We start from the raw sequence: 19,777 nt of genomic DNA, 5'->3' as shown, positions 1-19,777 counted from the left end.
CCCTGCTCTAAAGTCTCTGTAGAATGTGTTTCCTGACTGAGTGAAGGCACTAGCTGTTCTACTAGGGAAGTTTCATCAGCAGGATGAGTTCACAATTCATGGTGGCTTGGGTAACACCCTGCCCACATCATCTTCCTTTCCAAGGCAGGCCCAATGCAATGGAGTACAAGAACAGTGTGCTTTGATTAGTACTGAAAACACAATGAACATTGCTGTTATTCCAGAAAAAAAAATGAGCTAACTTGGCAGTATCTGTTTCTTCTGGTGTTAGAAACACGTGGAGTAGATGCATGTGATTCATAAAGACCATATTTGAAAGATCCCATATATAACATAAAGATTTTATACCTTTGTGTATTATGGATAAGAAGATTCATTTAGAACATGGCAGGATCATAGTCGTTCTTCCCAGTGACAGTAAATGCCCATATATGCAATCAGAGAAAGAGTGGAAAAACCTTCAAAAAAAGAAATTCTATTAGACAGACGTTTCAGCTCAGAGCAATGACTCCCCAACCCCTTGATTCCACAATCCTTACCATTCATTCCTGTCCTTGGCTTAAGAAGAACTTCATTTGAACACGTCAGGAGTATTCATACATCTGACTCTCTAAGGACACCCGTCTAAACATTTGCCCCATTTTGTAAGTAAGGAAACAACAGAGAGAGGTTAATTCATAAACTCAACATCAGGGACCTACACAACTAAAACCCGCAGGGCAGCTCAATGACTACCTGCAGTCCCACATGGGGCTTCTAGACACTTACGATATTCAACAGCATTTACAAAAAACTTACCCACATGTCAATGGTCCTTTCTGGCATTCTTTGTCCTGTGAAATTGAATGTGATTAATAAAACCACCTGGGAAGGTAAAATACTTGCCTCTTTTTCTCTTCTAGTAAGACCAAATGTTAGTGACTGCCAGTTGACAGAGAATTAACTCACTTTAAAAATTCTTGTTTCCATGGCTACTAGGGCTGAATGGTGGATTATGAGCAAAGAAGACAACTTCATAGCCATATTTGGCCATAAAGGACGGACCAGTGTGCTTAACTTCCCTTTGTATGTGAATAGTCTTTAAAAGAGTAATTTCCATTTGAAATCATGCATCAAATAAGTACTACAATGCCTAATGGGCATAGCAGAGATAGTTATTTGAAAAAAAGAAAAAAATAAGCCTTCATCCCCCATTCCTTGCCCTCCAGTGCCTGTGTAGTGGAAGGATAGAAGTTTCACTTTAGGCAAAGTGTCTTCATTGGAGACTTTGAGACCAACTTACCTTGTAGAAACATCTTAGATATAGACACAAAGTTTATATTGTATGTAATAACAGATTATATGTATATAAATTCATGAGGTATTTTGTTTTGAATAGAAAAATATCCTACTTTTATCTTTCTGCGTTTGACTTCAAACTCTTACTTTGAGGATACTAGTTAGGGTTTCTATTGCTGTGGTAAAAGCACCATGATCAAAACAATTTGGAGAGAAAATGCTTCATGTAGCTCACATTGCCACATCATAGTGCATCATCTCAGCAGATTAGGGCAGGCACTCAAGGCAGAAACCAGACAGAAAATGAATCAAGCAGGAGCCATGGAAAAACACTGCTTACTGAGTTACCCCCCATAGCTTGCACAATGTGCATTTTTTTTTTTTTTTTGGTTTTTGGAGACAGGGTTTCTCTGTGTAGCTTTGCGCCTTTCCTGGAACTTGCTTTGGAGAGCAGGCTGGCTTCAAACTCACAGAGATCTGCCTGCCTCTGTCTCCCAAGTGCTGGGATTAAAGGTGTGTGCCACCACCGCCTGGGTGACAATGCGCATTTTTATATCATCCATTACCAGAGACCCAGGTTTTTTAATGTTCACCTTCTGCCAGGACATCCTACATAATATACTAATCAAATAAATTACTAACCAAGAAAATGTCCTATAGACTTGACTATAGGCAATTTGATCAATTTGATGGAGAGAATCCCTTAATTAAGCTTCTTCTTTCCAGGTAACTCTTAAGTTCTTACAAACTGATTAAAGCTATGTAAATTTACACAATGTTATTTCTTACTATGGTCACATCTTGAGAACATACCATACTGTAAGCATATACCTAAAAATATCCAAAGTGTGTAAATGAATGGTAAAAAGAGAAGGAAATTTTGACTTCCTTTTAAACCTTATCTCTTTGTACTCCATAATGTATCTGTGGTATAATAAGCAATGAAGAAATCCTACACTTTCTGCTTAATGGCAGCATCCAGAACACACTGATATCAAAATCAGGGTGAATTTCTTAGAGGGAGCTGTGGAGATCAATGGGAATTGCATAAACATCCTGTTACACTACCAAGCCTGCCAGAAGCACCTGCATGCTCCCAAACCTAGTTCTGGGTGTGCAGGTAGCACACAGGTTTTGAATGCTGAGCTCCCCAGAAACAAACCCAGAAGAACTACCCCCTCATTCTAGTCCTAGTTAAAGACTTGGGTTACTTGCCTCCTGCTTGGGTTACCTTCGTGAGTTTCTCTGGAACCTGTGGAATCATGGGCCCACATTCTTAGCTCTGTATGTACTGGCCAGTCCGATGAAACAGCACAGGACCTTGCAAGGCCTATATATCACCACACTTCTATGTCAAGCTTCTTCTGTCTCACAGTCATTGCACTGGATTTCCCTGAAAAGGATTCTGAGAATCAAGGCTGCCTGTGCCATTTTCACAGCATCTCCTGATGTCCTGATTGCAGTTTTGCCTGGTGTGCTCCTCAAAGGTTAGATGCCAGTGCCTTATGCACACTCAAAGGCTTAGCACCCATAACTGAGCTCCTGCATTAGCATTCCCTGGTCACTCCTGGAGCCAAACCTGTCTATGCAATTAACACACCCCCAAGTTCTAGACACACCAATCCTGCACTGATTTACATGGTTATGATCTACAGAAACTTTCCTGCCTGGGCTATGCATATACACATTGGCCTTGCTCTGAAGGCCAGTTAAGACTCAGTTACTTCACTTGCTTTCTCTGCTGAGTACTATGAGAACTGATCTGGTGCCTTGACCTCTATACTCTACACCTTGCATAACAGACTTCCCTGGTGAGCTAAAAAGATGCTCTGCTGTCAGCATATAAACTCCACTCTGGAATCAAGCTCTGTTCAAGCAGTATGTGCACCAACGTTATCTGGCAAGTGACCCCAGAACCACCTATAGCTGTGCCCCCTTCAGCCCCAGGTCTTGTTCTGAATGCAGACACCACACACTGGCTTTCCCTAAGACTTTCCAATGAAACTTGAAATCTGTCACAATTCTCTTCTCACAGCCATTGCTCCCTTTCAAGGAGCCAATGGAGTATTTCTGAGGTGAGTTCTCCAAGAAGCAAAGCAATCTGTGCCATCCTACCTCACATGGCCTGGATCAAGACATATACCTCCTGGACTGGGTTTTCCTAGTGAGATCCTCCCGAACCAGTTTTGCCTATACCATCTTGCACACTATCCATCCCTGTTTTGAGTGTACAGAACATATACTGTAGGAGGCTTTCTTGCAATGTCAGCCCCAAATCATAACACAGAGACTTTTTATTTATTACTTATGAATGTGCAGCCTTACCTTAGGCCTATTTCTAGCCAGCTTGTATTCAAACTAAAATTAACCTATATCTATTAATCTATGCACTGCACTGAGGCTCATTTACCTCATCTGTGTACTGTCCATCCTGTTTTCCTGCTTCCTCTGTATCTGATTGGCTGGACAATGGGTTGTACTGGTGTTTCTTTGCCTTTCTTTCCACTAGCCCTGCCTATCCCTCCTCTGCTTAGCTATTGGCCATTCAGTTTTTTGTTTTTCTATTTTACATTTTATGTATTAATTAAAGTATTCAATTTTCACTTTTCTTTATTAAGAAATATTCTACTCACTCTACATACTACCCACAGACCTCATCTCCTCCCTCCTCCAACCCCCCAGCACTTCCTCACAAGCCACGCCATATCCCCACAACCCCCAAATCAAGGTCTCCCACGCAGGGTCAGCAGAGCCTGGCATACTGAGCCTAGGTAGGTGCAAGCCCCGCCCCACTGCATCAAGGCTGTGCAAGGAGTCACACCACAGACAATGGGCTCCCAGAAATTTGCCCATGCATCAGGGACATTTCCCATTCTGCCCTTATGGGTAACCCCCAAACAGTTGGAGCTGAACAACTTCCTTCTGTATCCAGAGGGTCTTATCCAGTCCCATGGGGCCTCCACAGCCACCAGTCTGCAGTTCTTGGGCTTCTACCAGTGTGGCCGATCATTTCTGCATGTCCTCTCATCATGATCTCAACGTCCCCTGCATGCAGAATCCCTCCTCTCTCTTATTGATTAGATTCCCAGTGCTTAGCCATGTGCCTGTGCATGGATATCTGCATATGCTTCCACCAGTCACTGAAAAAATGCTCTATGATGACTGTTGGGGTATTCACCAGAATAGACCAGTCTAGGCACCATCTTGACCACTGCCAGCCTGCCAGTGGGGTCATCCTTGTGGAATCCTGAGAGCCTCCTCAGTACCCTGCCTCTTCCTATTCCCATGATGACCTCATCTATCATGGTATCTTCCTCCCTGCCCTCCCACTCTGTCCCTGTTCCAGCTTGACCCTCCCATTTCTCTATGTTCTTTTCCCCCACATCTTGACCTCTGGCACGCCCCCCATCCAGTTCACTCATGTAGATCTCATCCACTTCTCCTTCACAGAATCATTGATGTGTCCCTCCTCGGGTCTTTTCCTGTTAGCTAGCCTCTCTGGATTTGTGGGTTGCAATCCCTTCTCTCCCATTTAGTATCTACTTATGAGTGAGTACATACTATGTTTGTCGTTCTGCGTCTGGGTTACCTCACTCAAAGTGATGTTTTCTAGATCTATCCATTTGCCTGCAAATTTCATGATATCATTGTTATTTACTGCTGAATAGTACTACATTGTGTATATGTGCCATATTTTCTTTATTCATTCTTCAATTGAAGGGCACCTGGGAATCTAGGTTCCTGCTATTACGAATAATGCTGATATGAACATATTTGAGCATGTGTTCTTGTGGTAAGATTGAGCATTTCTTGGATATATGACCAAGAGTGGTATATCTGGGTCTTTAGGAAGACTTATTCCCAATTTTCTGAGAAACCACCAGACTGATTTCCAGAGTGGTTGCATAACCTAGCTGTCATCATATAGTCTTTCTCTAGTGAATGATGGAGGCAGATACAGAGATCCACATCCATGCACCAGGCTGAGCCCCGGGAATCCAATTGGTGAGAGAGAGGAGAGATATTGCAGGTGAGGGACATAGAGATCATGATGGGAGGATGTGCAGAAATGACTGGCAAAACTATTGGAAGCCCATGAACTGTGGACTGGTGTCTGTGGAGCACCCATGGCACTGGAAAAGGAAGATGGTTGTTTGGCTCAAACTGTCTGTGGGGCACCTATGCAGGGGGATTGGCATCTGTCCCTGGTCTATGGGCAGTCTCTGGAACCAGGTCCTGTGGAATGACACCTTGCACAGCCTTGGTGCAGTGGGAAGGGCCTGGACCTGCCTAGGCTCAGTGTGCTGGGCTCTGCTGACTCCGCACAGGAGACCTCGATTTTGGGGATGTGGGGAAGCCAGGTGTCTTGGGCAAGAGGGCTGGGGGTGTAGGAAAGAAGAGGAGGAGTCTGTGGATAATATGTGGAGTGATTAGAAAATTTCTTAATAAAGAAAAATGAAAGAAAAAAAGACCATTTAATTGGAAAGACTTTTTCCACCCTTTTATTCTGAGGTAGTGTCTAAATTTGAAATTGAGGTGTGTTTCTTGTATGCAGCAGAAAGATGAGTCCTGCTTTCATATCCATTCTGTCAGCCTGTGTCTTTTTATAGGTGAATTAAGTCCATTAATATTAAGGGATATTAATGACCAATGATTGTTAGTTCCTGTTATCTTTTGGTGGTAGTGGGAGTGTGTACTTCTCTTCTTTGGGATTTACTACTGTGGTGTTATCTATTGCCTGTTTTTTTATGGGTGTATCTGATTTCCTTAGGTTGGAATTTTCCTTCTAGTGCTCTCTATAGGGCTAGATTTGTAGATAGGTATGGTTTAAATCTGGTTTTGTCGTGGAATGTCTTATTCACTCTGCCTATGGTGATTTCAAGTTTTGCTGGCTATATCAGTCTAGGCTGGCATCCATGGTCTCTTAGTTTCTGCATTACATCTATCCAGGTCCTTCTGGCTGTCAAAGTCCATTGAGAAAATTGTTATTCTGATGGGTTTGCCTTTATAAGTCACTTGGATTTTTTCCTTTGCTGCTCTTATTCTTTCTTTATTCTGTAGGTTTATTTGTTTAATTATTATGTGGACAGGGCATTTTTTGGGGGGGGTCTATTTGGTTTGCTGTTCTATAGGCTTCGTGTATCTTCATATGTATTTTTTTCTTTAAGTTGGAAAAGTTTTCTTCTGTGATCTTGTTCAATAAGTTTTCTGTGCCTTGGAGTTGGTATTCTTCTCCTTCCTCTGTCATTATTCTTAGGTTTGCTCTTTTCATTGTATCCCAGATTTCTTGGACATTTTGATTTATGTCTTTTTGGCTTTGATATTTTCTTTGACGGACTAATCCATTTCCTCTATTCTATCTGTTACACCAGAGATCCTTGCTTCCATCTCTTGTATTCTGTTGGTTATGCTTACATCTGTGTTTCCTGTTTGTTTACTCAGATTTTCTATTTCCAGCTTTCCTTCTGTTTGTGTCTTCTTCATTGTTTCTATTTTCCTTTTCTAGTCTTGAACTGTTTCCCTCACCTGTTTCATTGATGTTCATGGTTTTTTAAAAGGGATTTATTGCTTTCTTCCAAGTTTTATTTGTCTTTTCCTCTTATTTTTTATAGATTTCTTCCACTTTTTTGTTTGTATTTTCCTCAATTACTTTTTCATTTTTTTTTCTTGAAATACATTTAGCATCTTCATGATGCTATTCTTAAGTTTGCTTTCTTCTGCTTCTTCTACCTTGTGATATTCAGGTCCTACTGTTGGAGGAGGGCTATGTTCTGGTGGTGCTGTATTGCTCTTTGTGTTTTTTTATGTACTTCTGCTTTGACTTCTGTCCTTCTCCTCCTCTAATAGGTAAAGAGGTGCCTGTGTCTGAGCGAGTTGCTGTTGGTCCCCTCTCTGCTTGTTGTGTCTGTTTCTCAGGGGTCCTTCCTTAGTCTAACTTTAGCTCTTGGTATAATTGGAACAGGCAGATTATGTGTCTTAGGGAGCTGCTCTTGTGTTGACCCAAGCTAGTTGAATCTGTGACTCATGGATCCATTCTTGATCTTATCAGGGCTCTTGGTCCAGTCAGAGCCAATAGATTCTGTCTTTTAGGAAGCCTATCTTGGTCCAATGAGAGGTGGCAGGTACTACTTCTCAGAAAGCCACTCTTGGACTAATGAGGGCTGGCAGATTCCCTGTCTCCTGAGGTTACTCTTGGTCCAATGACAGCTCTTTGACTAATGAGAGCTCTCTCACTAAGCCTGATGAGAGCTGGGGGTTGGTTTCTTAGCCTCAGGAAGTGGTTAGGATCTTGGGCAGATGGGTATGAGGGCAGAGTGTTAGATTGCAGGGTCTGCTGATGGGTCTTGGTGAATTGGGAGCTTTCCCACAGGAGCCCTGCCTGCTGGCTGTTAACTGCCCTCCACTAACCCTATGTAACACAAAATTTTGAGAGGGGCACAAGCACATTTGAAGTTTGTTGTCTTTATTTTTCTTATGCCAGACAGATAGGGTTGCAGACTCTGCTGCTCAGTTGGATGAATTAAATGTAATGGGTTTTGGGCACCAGAGTGGGACCAGGCAGCAGTACTGAATTGCCAAAGCAAAGTGATTGTACATATTGTATTGGGCAGTATAGCCAAAGCAATGTTCTTAACTGCCTGAACCATAACTGTCAGCAATGGAAAGGTATAAAATCAGAGGCTCAGGACTGTGAGGAGCATAAGAATCCTCTGTTGTATGTGCAGCCTTGATGGAGGTTCAAACTCCAGGATTAAATGGTTAACAATAAGATTGCATTCTAGACACAATCTGGCAACATGAAAGTCTCTGAAACGGGCACAAGACTAGCTATTGGTAAAATGCAGCCCACTTGCATTGGAGACCTCAAACTAGTGGACATGCCACTACCATGGTATGACCACCAAATATAAAACAGGTGTGCAGTAGAGCCACCTGAGCCTATGAGATATAAGATGCATGTTATGGATTGCAAATCTGGAGAACAGGAACTTACTATGTCCTTTGGAGCCCAGGAGGTTCTGGATGAATACCAGATGCAAGGCAATCAGCTATTTGTTTTGCTTTGATTTAATTATAACTGAATCCTAATGCCCTCCATTGGGAAAAGAATGTATTCAACTTGCTTTTATTCTTTTTAATTTTACAGAAACCCATATTTATGAGACATCGAATATTTTATAAAGATGTTGAACAAAGATTTTGGATGTTTTCTAGAGCCTTTTGATACTGTAATTCACTTTTTTGTTGCATCTTTGTGTTTGGGTATCAGGGTAACTGTAGCCTCATAAAAAGAGTTTGATAATATTCCTTCTGTTTCTATTGTATGGGACAATTTGAAGAGTGTTGGAATTAGCTCTTCTTTGAAATTCTGGTAGATTTGTGCCCTGAAGCCATCTGTTCTTGGATTTTTTTTTTGTTTGGGACACTTTTAGTGACTGTTTCTATTTCCGTAAGGGTTATTGGTCTATTTAAATAGTTTATGTGGTCTTGATTTAAATTTCATATGTGGTATCTATCCAGAAAAATTAGCTTTTTTTCAGAGTTTTCAATTTTGTGTAGTACAGGTTTTTTAGTAAGACTTGATGATTCTCTGGATTTCCAAGTTGTCTGTTGTTATGTCTCCATTTTCATTTCTAATTCTGTTGATTTGGATGCTCTCTCCCTCTCTCTGCTTTTTGGTTACTGTGGATAAGGGCTTGTCCATCCTGTTGATTTTCTCAAAGAACCAACTCTTTATTTATTGATTATTTGTATTGTTCTCTTTGTTTCTATTTCATTGATTTCAGCACTCAATTTGAATATTTCCTGTTATCAATTTCTCCTGGGTGAGTTTGATTCGTTTTGTTCTAGAGCTTTCAGGTGTGCTATTAAGTCACTAGTGTGAGATTTCTTCATCTTCTCCATGTGGGCATTTAGTGGTATGAATTTTCCTCTTGGCACTGCTTTCTTAATGTCCCATAAGTTTGCATATGTTGTACTTTCATTTTCATTGATCTCTAGGAAATCTTTAATTTCTTTCTTTATTTATTTCTTGAACCATTGGTGATTTGTTTGGGCGTTGATCGATTTCTTTGAGACTGTAGGATTTCTGTAAATTTTGTTGTTGTTGAAATCTAACTTTAAGCCATTGGCATATACCCAAGGAATGCCCAATCGTACCGCAAGGACACATGCTCAACTACGGTAATAACAGCATTATTTGTAATAGCCAGAACCTGGAAACAACCTAGATGCCCCTCAACTTAAGAATGGATAAAGAGAATGTGGTATATGTACACACAGTGGGGTACTACTCAGCAGAAAAAAAAAACAATGACATCATGAGGTTTGCAGGCAAATGGATGGAACTAGAAAATATCATCTTGAGTGAGGTATACCCAGAAGGACTCAGAAGGACAAACATGGTATGTACTCAGTCATAAGTGGATACTAGATATAAAGCAAAGGATAACCAGACTACAACCCACAGCTCCAGAGTGGCTATCTAGTAAGGAAGAACTTAACAAGGGTGCATTGTTTGCCTAACAATGGAGAAATGGATGAGAACTACATGAGCAAACTGGGGGCAAGGGGGGGTAATAGAGGGCAAGAGACAGGTAATGAGAAAATAGAGGAGTGGAAGGTCCAACCTTAAAAGAGAACAGGGTGGGAGAGCTGGGAAAAACATACGATGAAAAATTAAGACACCATGGGAATAGGGAGAAAAAGAATATTAAGGAGATTCCCAGGAAACCACAAGGATGACTCTACCATCGACAACTTGCAAGAGTTGAGAGGGTCACTAGTCATTAATAACCATTAATATCAATGGACTTCATTCACCTGTAAAAAGACTCAGGCTAACAGAATGGATATGAAAACAGGACCCACATTTATGTTGCATAAAAGAAACACAGCTCAATTTTAAAGATAGATACTACCTCAGTATAAAAGGCTCAGAAAAGACTTTCCAATCAAATGGTCTTAAGAAGCAAACTGCTGTAGCCATCCTAATATCTAGCAAAATAGACTTCAAATTAAAATAAATCAAAAGAGATGAAGAAGGTCCTTACATACTCATCATAGGAAAGATCCACCAAAATGAAGTTTCAATTCTGAACATTTATGCCCCAAAGACAAGGAAACCCACATATATAAAAGAAACATTACGAAAGCTTAAATACACATAGAACCCCACACATTAATAGTGGGAGACTTCAACACCCCACACTCATCAATGGACAGATCTGCAAAATTGAAAGTTAACAGAGAAACAAGGGGCTTAACTGATGTTATGACTCAAATGGACTTAATAGATATTTACAGAACATTCCATCCTAACAAAAAAGAATATACCTTCTTCTCAGGACCCCCATGGAACTTTCTCTAAAATCTAACACATACTCAGTCAAAAAGCAAATCTCAACAGATACAAAAAAATTGGATTGACCTCCTGTGTTCTATCAGACCACCATGGTTTAAAGTTAGATTTCAACAAAAAAATTACAGAAAACATACAATCTCATGGAAACTTAACAATGCTGAAGTAAATCATCACTGGGTCAAGGAAGAAACAAAGAAAGAAACTAAAGACTTCCTAGAGATCACTGAAAATGAATACACTATATACCCAAAATTATGGGACGCTATGAGTGCAGTGCTAAGAGGAAAATTCATAGCACTAAATGCCCACATAAAGAAGTTGGAGAAATCTCACACTATCAACTTAACAGCACAACTGAAAGCTCTAGAACAAGAAGAAGCAAAGTCACCCAGGAAGAATAGGTGCCAGGAAATAATCAAATTGAGGGCTGAATTCAATAAAATAGAGACAAAGAGAACAATACAAAGAATCAGTGAAGCAAAGAGTTTGTTCTTTTAGAAAATCAACAAGATACACAAACCCTTATGCAAACTAACCAAAAGACAGAGCGAGAGCTTCCAAATTATTAAAATCCAAAATAAAAAGGGAGACATAATATATGACACTGAGGAAATCCAGAGAACCATCAGCTCATACTTCAAAAACCTGTACTCCACAAAACTAGAAAACTGAAAAGAAGTGGATAATTTTCTGCATAGGTACCACATACCAAAGTTAAATCAAGACCAGATAAACTATTTAAATACACCAATAGCCCTTAAGGAAATAGAAACAGTCATTAAAAGTCTCCCAACCATAAAAAAAGCCCAGGACCAGATGGTTTCAGTGCAGAATTCTATCAGATCTTCAAAGAGATACTACCAATTCTCCTTAAATTGATCCATACAAGAGAAACAGAAGGAACATTACCGCACACTTTCTATGAGGCTAAAATTACCCTGATTCCCAAACCAAACAAAGATACAACAAAAAAAGAGGACTACACACCAATCTCGCTCATGAACATTGATGCAAAAATACTCAATAAAATATTGGCAAACAGACTCCAAGTACACATCAAAACAATTATCCACTATGATTAAGGAGAATTCATCCCAGACATGCAAGGGTGATTCAACACATGAAAGTCTGTCAAGATAATACACCATATAAACAATCTGAAAGACAAAAACCACATAATCATCTTACTAGATGCTGAAAAGGTCTTTCACAAAATCCAACACCCCTTCATGATAAAGGTCTTGGAGATATCAGGAATACAGGAAACACACCTAAACATAGTAAAGGCAATTTACAGCAAGGCAACAGCTAACTTCAAAGTAAATGAAGAGAAAATCAAAGGGATTCCACTAAAATCAGGAACAAGACAAGGCTGTCCACTCTCCCCATACTTATTCAATATAGTACTTGAAGTTCTAGCTACAACAATACGACAACATAAGGAGATCAGAGGGATATAAATTGGAAAGGAAAAGTCAATCTTTCAATATTTCCAGATAACATGATAGTATACATAAGTGACCACAAAAATTCAACCAAGGAACTCATACACCTCAAAAACACCTTCAGCAGTGTAGCATGATACAAGATTAACTCAAAAAATCAGTAGTCATCCTATATATAAATGACAAATGGGCTGAGAAAGAATCAGACATATATCACCCTTTATAATAGCCAGAAATAATGTAAAACACCTTGGGGTAACTCTAATTAAACAAGTGAATGACCTGTGTGACAAGAACTTTACCCCTGAAGAAAGAAATTGAAGAAGATATCAGAAAATGGGAAGATCTCCCATGATCACGAATAGATAGGATTAATATAGTAAAAATGGCAATCTTACCAAAAGCAATGTACAGATTAAATGCAATCCCCATCAAAATACGAACACAATTCTTCACAGACCTGAAAAGAATAACACTCAACTTCATATGGAAAGACAAAAAACCCAGGAGAGCCAAAAGAATCCTGCACAAAAATACAACCTGTGGACGTATCATGTTCCCAGACTACAAGCTTTACTATAGAGCAACAGTAATAAAAACCAGCTTGGTACTGCCATAAAAACCGACATGTGGACCAATGGAACTGAACTGAAGACCCTGACGTTAATCTGCACACATATGAACAAATGATTTTCGACAAAGAAGCCAAAACTGTACAATAGAAGAAAGAAAGCATCTTCAACAAATGGTGCTGGCATAACTGGATGTCAACATGTAGAAGACTGCAAATAGATCCATATCTGTCACCATGCACAAAACTTAAGTCCATGTGGATCAAAGACCTCAACATAAATCCAGCTACTCTGAACCAGCTAGAAGAGAAAGTAGGAAGTAGTCTTGAACGCATTGGCATAGGAGATCACTTCCTAAATATAACACCAGTAGCACAGACACAGAGAACAACAATTAATACATGGGACCTCTTGAAACTTAGAAGCTATTGTAGGGCAAAGGACATGGTCAATAAGTCAAAATGACAGCTTGCAGAAAAGATGAGCAAAGCTCTTCACCAACCCCACATCTGACAGAAGGTTGATATCCAGAATATATAAAGAACTCAAGACACTATACATCAAAATACCTAACAGCTCAATTAAAAAGTGGGATATTCAGCTAAACAGAGAATTGTCAACAGAAGAAGCTCAAATGGCTGAAAGACATTTAAAGAATTGCTCAACATCCTTAGACATCAGGGAAATGTGAATCAAGACAACTCTGAGATACCATCTTACACCTGTCAGAATGGCTAAGATCAAATCCCTGAAGACAGCTTATGTTGGAGAGGATGTGGATCAAGGGGAACACTCCTGCACTTTTGGAATAAAAACTTGTATAGTCACTTTGCAAATCAATATGGTGTTTTCTTAGAAAATTGGGAATCGACCTCCCTCAAGACCCAGCTATATCACTCTTAGTCATATACTCAAGGAATGCTCAATCATACCACAACTACACATGCTTAACTATGTTCATAGCAGCATTATTTTTAATATGCAACCTGGAAACAATCTAGATGCCCCTCAACTGAAGAATGGATAAAGAAAATATCGTATATATACACAATGGAGTACTAGTCAGCAGAGAAAAAACAATGACATCATGAGGTTTGCAAGCAAATGAATGGAATTAGAAAATATCATCTTGAGTTAGGTAACCCAGAATCAGAAAGAAAAACATTATATGTACTCCCTAATAAGTTGATACTAGATGTAAAGCAAAGGATAACCAGACTGCATCCTGCAGCTCCAGGGAGGCTAGCTAGTAAGGTGGACCCTAGAAAAGACACAAGGATCACCAACAACAGAGAAATTGAATGAGATCTACATGAGCAAACTGGCTGTTAAAGGGGTAATGGAGGGCAAGGGATGGGGAAATGAGAATTTGTGGGAGTGGGAGGTTCAATCTGGATCAGGAACAGAGTGGGAGAACAAGGAAAGAGATACCATGATAAATGAAGGCACCATGGGAATAGGGAAAGCAGAGAGCTAGGGAGGTCCCTAGGAATCCACAAAAATGACTCCACCATAGACTACTGGCAATGGTTGAGAGGGTGCCTGAGCTGACATACTCTGGTGGTTAGATGGCCTAACTGTCATCATAGAAACCTCATCCAGTGACTGATCAAAGCTGATGCAGTGATCCACACCCAGGTCCCAGGCAGAGCTCCAGGAGTCCAATCGAAGAGAGAGATGAGGGATTCTATGAGCAAGAGATATCGAGACCATGACTGGAAAAAGTACATAGACAACCAGCCAAACTAATGGAGACACATAAACTGTTCACCAATAGCTGAGGAGCACCCATGGTAATGTACTAGGCCATCTGGATAAGTGAGAGAGTAGTTTGGCTTGAACGGTTAGGAGGGCCCCCAGGCCATGGGACTGGGACCTGTTGCTTGTGCATGAGCCGGCTTTGAGCCTATGCCAATGGTGAGACACTTTGTGCAGCCTTGGTGCAGGGAGGAGGGGCATGAACCTGCTCAATGTAGTATACTGGGCTCTGCTCACTCCCTATGGGAGACCTTGGCTTGGAAGATATGGGAATGGGGCGTGTGTTGGGTGGGAAGCCTGGGAGGGTGGGAGGAGGGAAGACGGGAAATCTGTGGTTGACATGTAAAATGAATAGAAAGTCTCTTTTTTTTAAATGGAGGAAACTAGTTCCAAAAAAAAAAGGAAAGCCATTTTCACTTTTTTCTCTTCTCTCTTCACTCTTTTCTTCTGCTTCATTTTGAGTATGAATTTAGAGTATGAGAGGTTCTCTAACTTTAACTGTACTAAGAAGGATTACTGGATATATATTTATAATCATCTGCATAACTAGGTGACAGCCATTTCTGGGGAAACTTTTGATTTTTCTTTGGTTTTGTTTGTAAATTGATACAAGTTAATCTGGCAGGAGGAACCCCAGTTAATAAAATGCCTACTTCTGATTGCCTACAGGCAAATCTATAGGGAATTTCTTGATTAATGATTGACATAGGAGGACCTAACTCACTGGGCAATGTCACCTCTGGGTGTCTGGGCCTGGAAGGCGTGAAGAAGCAAGATGAGCAAGATGAACCATCTGTGGGAAGGAACCAGTATGCAGTGGCTTCTTCATTTAGTTCCTGCCTCCAGTTTCCTCCCTGGAGTTCCTGTCCTGACCTCTTTTGATGATGGACTATGATGTGGAAATATAAGCCACATAAACCATTGCCGCTCCAAGTTGCTTTTGGGAAACAAAATTTCCCAAGATCTTAGTAACAATGGACTTCCCATATCTAATCTGTTTCTGTATTTAAGAGGTTTGTGGAAGCAAGGTGGCACCATACTCTCCAGTGAAGTCATTTTGCTTTTATAATTGAACGTCTTTCTTCCCTTCCACTATGGCAGTATTTTTTCTTCTGTTTTCATCAGTTGTTTTTTGTAAAGCCACTGGGAATTATAATGACTAATTCATGCATAAATTCAAAAGTCAATTACTTTTTAAAAAGACTATTAACACATCAAAGGGCTGTTTAAAATGTTGTTCCATTATGACTGTATATTCAGTAGTCATAATCCACCATTCAGCCTTAGTAGCCATGGAAACATAAGATTTTTTAAAGTCAGTTACTTCTCTGACAACTAGCAGTCACTTACCTTCATAGAAGAGAAAAAAGAGGCACATATTTTCCATTTCCAGGTGGTTTTATTAATCACATTCAATTTCACAGGGCACAGAATGCCAGAGAGGGTCATTGACATGCGATTAAGTATGTATGAGTCTTGCTGAATATCATAAGTGCCTGGAAGCCCTGTGTGTGAATACAGGAAGCCAGGGAACTGCACTGCTGTCTGTGTAGCTTCCTGAAGTTGAGTGTATGAATTAGCTTTCCTGTGTTGTTTCCTTAACTACAAAATGGGGATAATGATTGGGTGGGTAACATTGCAGGGCCAGTAATAACAGATGTACCAATTCTCCTGAAGTGTTAAAATGAAAATCCAACTAAGCCAAGATCAGGAGGGGAATGGAAAGGATTGTGGCATCCAGGGGTTGGGGAGAATACTGCTCTCAGCTGAAATGTCTGCCTAACAGAACTTCTTTTTCTGAAGATGTTTCTGTTCTTCCTCTGACTCCATTTATGAGAATTTTCTATTACTGAGAAGACCATCTGTGGTCTTGCTACCTTCCAAATGGATCTACTTATACAGAATACACAAAGGTAAAAATTTTACATTACATGGAAGCTTTCACATACAGTCTTTATGAAACACAGGAATCCACTCCATGGCTATCAAACATAGGCAGAAACAGATCCTGACAAGCTAGCTCAGTGTTTTGGAATAACAGCAATCTTCATCCTGTTTCCACTATTTCTATAAAACTCCACATTCCTGTAGTCCACTGCCTCAAACGTGCCTTGGAAAGGAAGAGGATGTAGGCAGAGTGTTACCCAAGCTACTATCAATTGAAGACCCATCTTGCTGATGGAACGTCCTTAGTAGAACAGCTAATGCCTCCACTAACTTAGAAAGTACATCTCATAGAGAATATGAAGCCAAGCATAGCAGCTAGGGAAGGTTTCCTGGCAAGAGATCCCATTTGTAAGTCCCTCAAACCTCCTTCAGGGACAGTGGTAATGACATTATCCACATGCCTAGTGAGTTAATGACTTTGCCTCCATCCTTTCTGATAAATTATCATCCCTCAGGTAAAGTTTTTTGCATGAGTGACAGTACACCTGGGGATTTGAATTGATGAGTGATTAAAATAAGTTTGTGCAGAGAGTTAATGTGGAGTCTTAGTTTTTTTATTAAGAAAATTTTTCATTAATTTCACACACCAAAGATCCCCCTCTTTCCTTCTTCTGCCCCACCCAGCCTCCCCTTCCAACCCATCCCCCACTCCCTCTCACAAGAAGGTAAGGCCTCCCATGTGGAGGTACATTCAGTAGAGGCAAGTCCAAGCTTTTCCCCCTGCCTCAAGACTGCACCATCCTAGGTAGTGGACTACCATTCAAGCAACAGAGATGGATCCTGATCCTACTGCCAGGGGGCCTCCCAGGCAGATCAATCTACACAACTGTCTCACTATGCAAAGGGTGTCCATCCCATGTAGGCTCCACAGCCATTGATCCAACTTTCATGAGTTCCCTCTAGTGTGGTTTTGGTCGTCTGTGAATGTTTCCCCATCATGATCCTGATATACTTGCTCATTGAATCCCTCTTCTCTCTCTTTGACTGGACTCCTGGAGCTCTGTCTAGTGATTGGCTGTGGATCTCTGCATCGGCTTCCATCAATCATTGGAGAAAAGTTCTGTGATAACAGTTAGGGTATTCACCGGTCTGATCTCTGGGGCAAGCCAGGTCAGTTCAGGCACCCTCTCCACTACTGCTAGTAGCAGAGACTGGGGTCATCCATGGGAATTCCTAGCAACTTCCCTAGCACCAGGCTTTTTCTATCCCCATGATTCTCTCTCTCTCTCTCTCTCTCTCTCTCTCTCTCTCTCTCTCTCTCTCTCTCTCTCTGGTGGTAATCTAATTGTACTGAAATATTATTTTGATTGTATGTTAATAAATAAAGTTGTCTGGGGGTCAGAGCTATTAGAGCCATAGCAAGAGTGTGGCGGTGGTGGCACACGCCTTTAATCCCACAGATATCTGTGTGTTCAGGGTCAGAGCTATTAGAGCCATAGCAAGAGTGTGGCGGTGGTGGCACACGCCTTTAATCCCATAAGATCTCTGTGTGTTCAGGGATACAGTCAGCATTGGAGACATATGCCTTTAAGACCTAGGGGGCTGTACATTCAGACAGTGACGAGGCAGTCATGTGTTTGGGTTTACAACCAATGAGAAGGCAGAACAACATACTATAAAATAAACGAACCGACAGGAAGTAGGTTTCTTTTCGCGAAGCTGGGACAGCAGGAGGAAGGGTGAGATTTTAGCTCTGAGCTCTGACCTCTAGGCTTTCTCTTTTACATTGTTTCTGTGTTTCTTATTTAATAAGACCGTTGGTTACATCTACATCTGGCGCCCAACGTGACAAGAATCCATTAAAAACTGCTTGGCTTGGCGGCAGGCGGCCCGCGGCGGCGGCGGCGGAGGAACGCAGCGGCACGCAGCGGCACGCGGCTGCACGCGGCGGCCGGCGGCGATCGTCTTCTTAGTCCGAGCAGCGGCTTCTTAGCCTGGGTCTAGTTCTGCTTGAGCTCAGGCTGGACTATCGGTGAGCTGCTTGCTTAAATCCTGCTTGCTTAAAGCCGGTGCTACAAACAATTCAGACTTGCCCTGCCGAACAGGGCCCTGCCTGTAAAGCCAATGCACGTGGTCGGAGCTTAAGGAAGTCAGACCCAAGCCTTGACTCGGCACAAGAGGGAACACGTGGCTGCATTTAAACTTTAGCCAGCTATGCTTTCTTGTTCTCTCTCTCTCTCTCTCTCTCTCTCTCTCTCTCTCTCTCTCTCTCTTTCTCTTTGGATTTACACCTGGGACACTAGGTGACTGCTTTGAAAATCCCCTCGGATTTCTACTGTTCTACGCAGATTTGGTAAGTCATAACATATCAGATATTTTAAAGGAAACTATCTAAAAGAGAATTTTTTCCACATTAAAAAACAAATGGGTTTTATGTGTACATTGGAAGAAAATTGGTTTTTGTTCGAAATTTTAGGCAGTCTGGCAATGGAACAACTATATAATATTAGTATTGGTGGAATTATGCACCTTATCACTATAATAATCCACATTTTAATATTTAAAAAGATAGTCAATTTAAGTGCCAGGATAACAGCTTTAGAAGAACTTGTTAAACCTGTAAAAATTCAGACAGAAGAAATTAACAGTGAAGTTGTTTCAAGTCGGGATCATAAGGTTGCAGAAAGAAAGCCTGTTTTCACACAGTCACCCTTAATTTATCCTGTAACAGTACAGCAGATGCCTGATCAAATGGCTACACAAAATACTTGGGCTCCAATTGAAATGTTGGATTTAAAAAGGTTTAAGGAGGCAATAGTATCTTATGGCATGCATTCCCCATATGTAAAGCAAATGTTAAACACTTGGTCAACATATAATAGGATAGTACCACAGGATTGGCGGGACCTTGCACAAGGTGTTCTGGAACCCAGCCAGAGACTTCAATTTCTGACTTGGTTTAAGGAGGAGGCTAAAAACATAGAAAAACAATGGAGGGATAAAGGAATACAAGTTTGCCAGGATCAGCTTATGGGCGAAGGCCAATATGCTTCAGCACAAGCACAATGTTTATATGATGTCCAAACCCTAATTTTATGTCGAATGGCAGCCTTGAATGCATGGGACAGAGTTGAGGAACCAGGAAAAAAATCTGAGTCATTTACAAAGGTGATGCAAGGCCCAAAAGAGTCTTTTACAGATTTTTTACAAAGACTGGCTTCAGCAGTAAAGAGAATGGTCTCGGATTCAGATGCTAGTAAGGCAATAATTGAATCTTTGGCCTTTGAGAATGCGAATGCAGCATGCAAAAGAATAATCAGGCCATTAAGGGCAAGATCTGCACCTATAGAAGATTGGATTAGAGAAACAATTAATGTTGAAGCTGATGAGCATGATGATACATGGGTAGGAGAAGTAATTTCAAAAGGTTTGAGGAGTGTTAGATGTTTTGGATGTGGAAAGCAAGGACATTT

General features: G+C 40.9%; 1 long non-coding RNA gene across 1 annotated transcript; it reads right to left on the bottom strand.

The window, feature by feature from the left end:
• Positions 1 to 347: 347 nt before the first annotated feature.
• On the bottom strand, positions 348 to 923 carry LOC143270816 (uncharacterized). The gene is made up of 3 exons (XR_013048039.1): positions 799 to 923; positions 540 to 624; positions 348 to 458 (listed from the first exon to the last, which is right to left on the bottom strand). It is a non-coding gene; the product is annotated as an uncharacterized LOC143270816 (long non-coding RNA).
• Positions 924 to 19,777: the final 18,854 nt, after the last annotated feature.

Source organism: Peromyscus maniculatus, chromosome X, assembly GCF_049852395.1.
Source record: "Peromyscus maniculatus bairdii isolate BWxNUB_F1_BW_parent chromosome X, HU_Pman_BW_mat_3.1, whole genome shotgun sequence".
NCBI lineage: Eukaryota > Metazoa > Chordata > Mammalia > Rodentia > Cricetidae > Peromyscus > Peromyscus maniculatus.
This window is presented reverse-complemented; position numbering and strand designations above follow the sequence as displayed.